We start from the raw sequence: 9,385 nt of genomic DNA on the forward strand, positions 1-9,385 counted from the left end.
GAAGGCTGAGGTGGAAGGATCACCTGAGTCCAGCAGGATGCTGGGGTGTCTGTGAGTGTGCCACTGCACTCAAGCCTGGGCGACAGAGACTCTGACTCAAAAAAACCAAAAAGCAAAAATAAAAACAAAAAAGGACATGAGACATATAAAAAATAAAAAGTAAAATAGCAGACATAAATCCAACCCCAATATATAAATAATATTAAATGGAAATAGATTAATCATTCAATCATAAGGCAGAGATTTTAAGTCTGGACTTAAAAAAAAAAAGCCAGAAGACAAAGAATGGTATATTTTAAGTACTCAGGGAAAAAAAAAGTCTATAATTCTATATCCAGTAAAAATATAATTACAATTTTTAGGCAAAATAAAGAAATTTTCAGATATACAAAAGCTGAAAGACTTCATCACTAGCAAATCTGCATCCTATTAAAGGAAATTCATCTGGTAGAAGGAAAATAATAATAGATGGAAATTTGAATCTAAACAAAAAAATAAAGACTGCCAGAGATGGCAAGTATGTAGGCAAACATAAAAGTTATTTTTAAATTAATAATTTAAAATAAAATTCATGTATTTCAATGTTATAACATGCATAGATATAAAATGTAAGAACAACAAGAACAAAAATATTGAACGAGGGAAATTAAAGTTTGCTCTCTTAAACATTTTAATTTAAATGTAAACTAAAATAATAGTATTGGAAGATTTTTCTCTGATAAATATGATAAAGATGCCTAGTGCAAGTCATGGAGTAACCATTGAAAAAACAAGGAAGACATATAACTAATAAGTCAATTGTGTAGATGAAATGAAATAGTAAAAAAAATTCTTCTAAAAAAAGGCAAGAAACAAGTTTTAAAAAAGGAATAAAGGTCAGATGAAACAAATAGAAAAAATAACAAAATGGTAGATTTAAGCCCCCCAAAGGAATTTTCATTTCATCTTTACAAAAAATAGCTTAAATAAATAAATAAATAAATAAATAAACCAACAGCAACAACAACGAAAGCAAACTCGAAAAAACCCCAAATGTCCAGAATAGATGCCTAACCCTGAATTGTACCCCACATGCTTAAAATAAAAATTTTTTTAAATTGTGGTATAGTCGAACAATGAAATACTATTAATAATATTCTGCAATAAGATGGGATAAACTAAAGATACAACCAATCATGTGAAAAAATCCTCAGAAATAGTTAAATAGTTATTCCGAGTTAGAGGAACTTGTCACAAAAGAGTTACATACTGTATGATTCCACTCACATGAAATTCTAGAATAGGAAAAGCTATTGTGAAAGAAATCTGATCAGTGGTGGCTCTAGCTGGGAATCTGTTGACAGGAATTGACTGAAAAATGGGCACAAGGAAATTTTCTGAGATGATGGTAATAATTTATGTCTTTATAGTGACAGAATTAAACAACTGCACACATTTTTCCTAGCTTTTTGATAAGTACTCTTATGATTTACACATTTCACTATAAGCAAATTTTACCTCAATTTAAAATAATTTAAAAGGGCAAAACAAATTAACATCAGAAAACATGCAAGGACCCAATACAGAACTAGAAAAAAAAAATCAGTCTTATAAGTAATAAGAAGGTTCACTTTAAAGCAATGGAATATTTTTTTTATTCCAAAATAAGCACACGAATTTAGGAAATAATATTCAATGCTGGCAGGGAGTGGCAAAACAAACATTCTTATGCCATAGTGGAAAGAAACTATTTGGTTTAGCCTATGTGAAAAGCCTTTGGTCTAAATATTCTACTTCCAATTATAAGAAATAAATTAGAAATGTTGACAAAGATTAGTGTAAAAAAAATTCTCTGAAGCATTTATAATCAGGTAACACTGGAACCAACTAAATACTTAATAAATTCTAAGGGAAGAAAGTTAGAAAACAGAATTATAAGTTCATTCTGGCAAAATATGATCTAAGAGAAAAAGTAGTCAAACTAGAAGAAAATTAACAATAGTACTTTCTCTGAATGATGGAATTATTTATGCAGTTGTACTTTTTTGTGTTTTAAAATTTTTCTTAAAGATTTTTCTAAGAAAAAACAAAAAAACTCTATTTTAAAAAGACAATCAGAAAGATTAATAAAGAGAAATATAGATTCAACTACAAAAATAAAATGCAAACATTCAAAAAAATTTTAAAAAGGAAAAGCAAGGACAGTTCTGAAACACTCAGGAGACAGGGAAAAAAGGAAACCCATGATACAAAACTCTCCTTTAGAAAAAAAGAAATGCATTTCTCAGTGAAGATCAAATGTTTCCAGGACCTTACTCTTCCTTCCTCGTCCTTTTGGGTCTCACCTGTTCTCACTTTTCTCTTTTGTTAGTTATAGAACGAAGACAGAACAATCATTCTATTTTGAGTGACTTTAGTTTTCTAGCACCTTAGTCAGGAGGTACCAATTGACAGATCAGCAACCTATGCTCACTCGATGTCTCAGAACATCCAATTAACAAAATGTCTCCACTGAACTGTAAGTTGCTTGAGATGAGACTTTGTGTTTGGTAAATCCTTTTTCATAAAAGTTACACATACTGCCTAGAACCTCCAGGCACTTACTAAACATCAATGTTGACTGAAAAACTTTATTTCAAGGAACTTGCCACTAGGATTTATCTAGGAAATAAATACTTGTACAGGCACAACAGTATCTGAAGAAAACACAGTAAAAGAAAACATAAGATCTCCTGTGGAAAATCAATAGTACGCCTTTTGAAAACCAAGATGAAAACTTCTTAATTTGTTTTATATTTTAATTCATTAAATTTTGAAACAATAAGATAATTCTCCACACAGGGCCCAAAGGGGCAAAAAAAAAAAAAAGAAGAAGAAGAGAAAATAAAGTAGGGATAAATGCTTTTTTGTCTGAATCCTAACTTTGCCATTTATCAGCTAAATGAATTGGACAAATCTCTTAAGCTTTTAAGTCTAGGATCCTCATCTACAAAATGGAGTCATAATGACGGTCTCATAGGATTGCTGTGAGAAATAAATAAAATAATGCGAGCAAAGTGTTCAGTACCATGACTGGCACATCTGTGGTAATAAGTGTTAATTTCCTAAGTAAAATACAATGCTAATTCTTCCCTTTAGGACCTTACCACCTAGTAAAAGATGCGAACATTTACATAAGAAATGGCCAGCCAAAACAGGAAATGGTACAAGAGTTAGCTCTTTAAGAATTGGAGAAAGGAGAGATTATTTTTAACTTTGATATGGAGGGTGAACAATAGACACCTAACATCACATAGCATATTTTCACTGAGCTCAGACTCTTCACAGAGTGTCCCAGCTACTGGGATAAAGTGAGCGAGTAAACAGAGGTTATTCCATGGAAGCTATGTGTTACTGGAAGATGTCAGATGGTAAACACATATACAAATAAGTGAGAAAATTTCAGATGGTGAAAAGTGCTGCAAAATAAAAAAGGTTAATATGACAGAGAGACTGAAAGCTAGTTGAGTGAAGTGCTCAGAAAAGGTTGTTTTTGAGGTAACACTATTGTTAAGACCTAGATGAAAAGAACAGCCATCTTAGAGAACGTCAGAGGTAAAATGAGAGCCATTATCAGAAGTAAATAACACTGGCTAGCACAGAAAATGTAGCAGAAAAAAAACCTATCACTAAATTTACAGGTGTTGTAGGTTACCAAGAATTGGAGCAAAAATAAAATGGTGCCTATGTCTAATGGAAACAGAAGAAAACACCAGAAATTAAGAAATATTCTAGTAGATGTAGCTAAATGACCACTTCCTTCTTCCCGACCTTGTTATTAGCCTAGCAAGCAGCAAAATAGAGATTCTTTGACAAAATATTTCATGAAGACATCAGTGAGCTTTAAACACATTATTCTGTCTCACCATGTGATGTAGTCACTGTCTGAGATCTCTTGATCTTTAGGGCTTTCAGCCTCAGTTTACTTTAAGAAATTAGTTAAGTTCCCACAATAATTTCTCTTTCAAGCAAAAGAGAGACCAACTTGATAAAAATAAAGTCACTTCACAAGCTACAAGTCATCTATTTCATTGTTGTGTACTGACGAATATGGGTGATTATTTTTTCTCTCCAGCTAAGCTCCATGCATTTGAGAATTTAAGAGCCCTTTGATGACTGAGTGAAGCAGTTTTATTCCAGGCTGAATTGGCCAATCACTTCTTTATACAACAATGGCTTATGCTTCTATCCTAAGGGGGCACTTACAATTCACTTAAAGGATAGCAGAGGGTGTAATAGCATCATGGAGGCAAAGCAGGAAATTGGGAGAAATTGCCTGCCTAGTCAAAAAGGGAAAAATAAACATTCCAGAGGGCAATGGGGCATTTGCTCAGCAGTCTGAGGAATGAATATGTATATTTTTGTTAATCTTCTGGAGCAAGCAGAAGGCAGATGTGGTTTGACCTTGAGAAACTCTCCCTGGCGGTCTGGTTTCATGGAACCAGTCTCAGCTAGTGGGTTATGAGATTAATCGGAAATCAATTTATTGGATCATGGTCAGCACTTCTACAAAAATGAAACGCAATAGACTAGACTAGAATGAAATACCATATAATATATCACATAAGTAATAGCGTTTTTATGATACTATTTTCTGATATGTGTGTATACTTGTATACTGAGTCACAATGTAAAATTTATTTCTAACTATTGGTTGCAGTCAAACAAATTTAAAATCTACTCTTACAGGAGACATCCCATCTTGAAGAGGACAAATGAGTGTGTGCCCTCCAATTCCAGAGCATATACCAAATGAACTCACAAACTCAGAATTACGGAGTATCTGAACTAGAAGGAATCAAAGATGCCATTTAATCTTGTCATTTTACAGATGGAGAAATGAACTAAAGAAATGACATTGTTTTCACAGATGGAAAAAAACTGAGCTAAAGAAGTGAAATTTCAATAGGGATAAGAACGTGAACCAAAGTCTCTTAACTCACAGTCCAGTGCTCTACATTACACCATAGTTAAAGTCAAAGCTTAAAATTGGAAAGAGATTGTTCTGAATGGTCCATGAATTTTTCTGTCTCTGCAGAAAAAAGGAGGGTTCTTAGACCCTAGGAGCACAGAATTCACCATTCCATGGGGCCATCCTTGCTCACACATCCCCAAGAAAGTGACCACAGTCTGATTTATTTGGAACCTGTTTGTTTCTTCCAATCTCCCCTATCTTCCCCGGAGACTACCTCAAGATGAAGCTCTACAGGTTGACATTTAGAAACAATATGGCATAAGAGTTAATTTAGACTCCACAGTCACTTAGATCTGGCTTCAAATCCTGCTGGGCTGCAAGCCCTTTGGGGCAAAGCTTATCTTGTTTATCTTGTTTACTGCTGTGTCCTGAATACCTTACAGCATGTGTGGGGCTGTGCAGGTGCCCGATGCATGTTTGTTGAAAGAAAAGAAAGGTAAGGAGTCCTAGGTCTGCCACTTATCAGACCTAGGTCTGGATGTGGTCTGAACAAGTGACTTTACATCACTGAGCTTCAGCTTTCTTATCTACAAAATGGAGATAGTGGAAATACTCACAGAGTAATATACAGGAACAAGTGAGAGAATACAGACCGAGAATTTAGCACAGTTTCCAGAACATAGCAAACATCAGTCAATGATACTATTATTATAAGCTGTCTCCTTCTCTACATTAGTTACTGTGACTTTAAACTTAGTAGAACTCTTTTTTTTTTTTTAAGATAACATTTATATGAGATAAAAAGAAAAAAAAAACTTGTCTGGAGTGCTGCTGGTTGACCTCCCCACCCTTGTCTCCAGCAATGCCCCGCTCAATCACCTTTGAGAATCCCAGGGTTGATCAGAATTCTGCATGAAAATCATTCCCCTGGGCTATGACCTTTCCCTCTTCCTGGCAGGATTACTGCTGAGGCTGAGATGGATTGCTGATGCTGGGTAGGAAATGAAGCTCTGCAATGAGCACCTGTCAGAACCAAGCAATTACAAATCTCCCAGGAGACAGCATCCCATTGCTCATGGATAGCACCAAAGATGCATTTTCAGAGCCTGGGAATTTCCAGGTTGCAGAAAACACTATGCCCTGTGAAGGAAAACAGCGGAAGAAGAAAGAGTTCTAAAACAAATCCAAAAGCCTGCAGAAACTAATGTCACTCATGCGCAATTCCACTAAATTTCTGGAATTTATTGATTGCCCCACATCTAACAGTTTCCTCCAGGCATACATTTGCATATGGAAATGTGCAATGTTTTTTATTCATTCTCCTTTCTTTCTTAATGTTAAATTAACTGGGCCAATAAACCACAGGAAGTATTACTTGAAATCTGACTTCAATTACTATTAACATGAAATATTTAAGTGTGCATGGAAAGCATATTTCAGGGGGCTTGTCCAGGAGAGCAGCGAATGGAATGGAGAGGCAGAATTCCCTGTCAGGTGCAGAACAAAAGGCTTTTAAAGATGTTCTCTAGCCAACAGTGGGGCCAAATGAAGCCAAACAAGGGGCCTTCCACTCTGTTGGAAAGAGTCAGAGATTCTAAGAGAGCAACCAAGAGCCTCAGCCCTGCTGAAATAAACAATTCCAGGCAATCACTTCGGTACAACTTCTCTACTGGTCAGCTTCTCTACTGATCCAGCCAATCACTTCGGTACAGCTTCTCTACTGAGAATCACACCATCTACTTTTCAGAGTCATTGTGAAGACGAGATAGTGTATGAGAAAGTACACTGAGTTCTTTGCCAGCACAGCACCATATTTTTAGGATTTATTCTGATACTTTGTCATATTTCAGTGAAGCTGTTAGTGCCTCTGACTAGCAGGGTGATGTAAATGATCAATGTTAAGTTTTAAGTATTTTCATGAAAGATAAAGATTTTCACCTCTTCCCATGATATCTAGAGTAGTTTTCTGTATAGTTTAGCATTAGAGTCCCAGAAGATAACCCTCCAAAATTATTATAATTATTATGTACAATGCCAATGACACAGGCTTGTATTTCAATATATTTACTTTGAACAGGCTCTGAGTCAGTGTTTTGAATAAGCACATAACTGTTATCCACAGGAGAAGAAGAAAAAGGGGTGAAACATCCCACTGAGGCTTGGCAGTAAGGCTCTGGTGACAATAGAGGTACCTGCCATGATTTAGAAGATGTAAAGTCCAGTAACTTACTGGACAGCATCTTTTGGGGGTTTCTAAGGTATTGACCAAGCTCCACTTCTCCTTCAGCCCTCACACTCTCCTATTCTTTCTGCTTCCTGCTGAATTCCACAAGTTGGCTGAAATAAAAAGAATTTTTAGTATAAAGCAAGTCATAAGGTTGATAAATTTAATAGTTGTTAGTGCTTTGATGAGCTGAAACTTCCAAACTACCTATATCAGTTATGTTCAGTAAATATTGCTGAGACCTCATTATTAGTAGAGAATAAGATTCAAAGTTAAATGAAGCTCTACTTAAAAGAAGCCTCTAATTTAATGACTCATATTAATATGCATAAAAATAATACTAATAATTAAGTAACACAATGCTCTAAGCTTATTGTAAGTATTAACTTATTTAATCCAAAGAACAGCCTTATAAAGTAATTTCATTTCACTGGTGAATAAATTGAGGCTTAAAGGGCCTAGTCATTTGCTATGGTCAGTCACACGGCTCAGACAAGCTAGAACTTGGATTTTAACTCACCCAGTCTGACTCTAGGGCAAGTAATCTAAACTATTATATTTTACTCTCAGCAGAAACTATTGGGAGGTGGCCACGGAGGCCCACTGAGCATTAGGGATCAGGAAGGGTCGTGGACCCCGAGACCGCTAGGACGTGTTCGGGAGCCACTGACCCCATTTTCCTCCTCCTTTTACCATGCAGCACAAGTACCTAAAGGAACTCTGCTGACCTAAGCTGAAGGCTCTGTGACTGTGACAGGCATGGCTCACTCTCAAAACCCATTGTTCCTGTTTCCCATAAAGTATGGTTTTGACTTAGGTATTAGATATAATTCAAATTCAGGTCACATTTGGGAGCCTTTTATACAGTACAAGCCTCTTTATAAGATTTAAAAGTATATTTGTAGAATTAGTATATACTCACGGAGAGCTGTTTTCAGCTTTTCAATGGTATAGATGACTATCTAGAGTTATCAGAAATGGTCCAGCACAGAGTTTGGGTTGGGTCACATTCCTGAGGGCCCAGCGCGTACTTTGGACTGGGCTGCATTCTTTTAGGCCAGATTTAGCTACAGTTAGTGTAGGGTTTTTCTACCTATTATAGAAATTGAATTTATTTTATTCATAGAAAGTATTGTAGAATAGGTCATGCTAACGTCAGGGAATCATGTTAGTTCAAGCATAATCAACCATGATATTTTGAGGTTTAATAAGAATACAGTTAACTTTAGAAATTTCATTGTCTCCATTTTCTACTATTGTGGTTTTGGCCTTAGTACATTTACAGTTTATATTTGGGTTTTATTTTTAGAAGCTTTGTTGCTGATGATCAGTTTTATATATTAGGATTAGGAATTAGAAACTTTCATAGAAATTAGGATAGATATACAGGACTTTAGAATAGCCATTTTGTTAAGAGATTGTAGTCTATTGTTCCAAAAAGTGGCCCACCGTGAACCTTGGACTGGGTCACATCCTGTAGAGCCCAGCGTGATCTTTGGACTGGGCCACATTCTTTAGGAGTTGGCTTAAGCTTCCGTAGCATTGTGTAAGTAGTAGTAGCATAGAATAGAAAGGTAATAAGATTTAAGTTAGTCATCATGGGTGTTGTGTGCACATGAGCTTCAGAAATTATTGATTATCAGAACATCATCAGGCTAGTAAGGATTGTGCACTGCTTTTGAAGAGCATTAACTAGCAAAGGGAACAATAAGACAATCTTAGGGTTTGTCCTTCCTCATACCTGAGAAAACATCTGGTGGGTGGGGGACGCCCCTCCTGCACCTGGCTTTGTGTTCACGTGAAAGACTTGTGAGACTATCTGTGTAAAATTTGGGGATAAATACCTGCTGTAACTTTCAATAAATGACTTCTGCTCATTTCACTGAACAGTTGTCCACTTTCTTTCTTTCTCTTTCTTCCTCTTTATATCTATCCTTCCATCTCTCTTTCTTTCAATATCTGTCCCTACAGATTCGCCGATGCCACCACATCTTCCAAGAGACTCCCCAAAACTTGCAGGGGCTGGCCCCCCGCAAGAAACAAAGTAAAGTAAGAACACAATGAGAAGAAATAATAACTTTTATTAAGGACATTAACCCATCACTTACTTCTTTATTTATTTAATAAACATTTAATGAATACCTACTATGTGCTGAATGTTGGGAAAGCTAGGTTAAAACACAAGCTTTCTGCTTTGGAGTTTACACACTAATGAGGGAGATGCATAA

The sequence above is a fragment of the Carlito syrichta genome, unplaced genomic scaffold (assembly GCF_000164805.1).
Source record: "Carlito syrichta isolate Samal-C Ts95f unplaced genomic scaffold, Tarsius_syrichta-2.0.1 Scaffold289079, whole genome shotgun sequence".
In the NCBI taxonomy this organism is placed as follows: domain Eukaryota; kingdom Metazoa; phylum Chordata; class Mammalia; order Primates; family Tarsiidae; genus Carlito; species Carlito syrichta.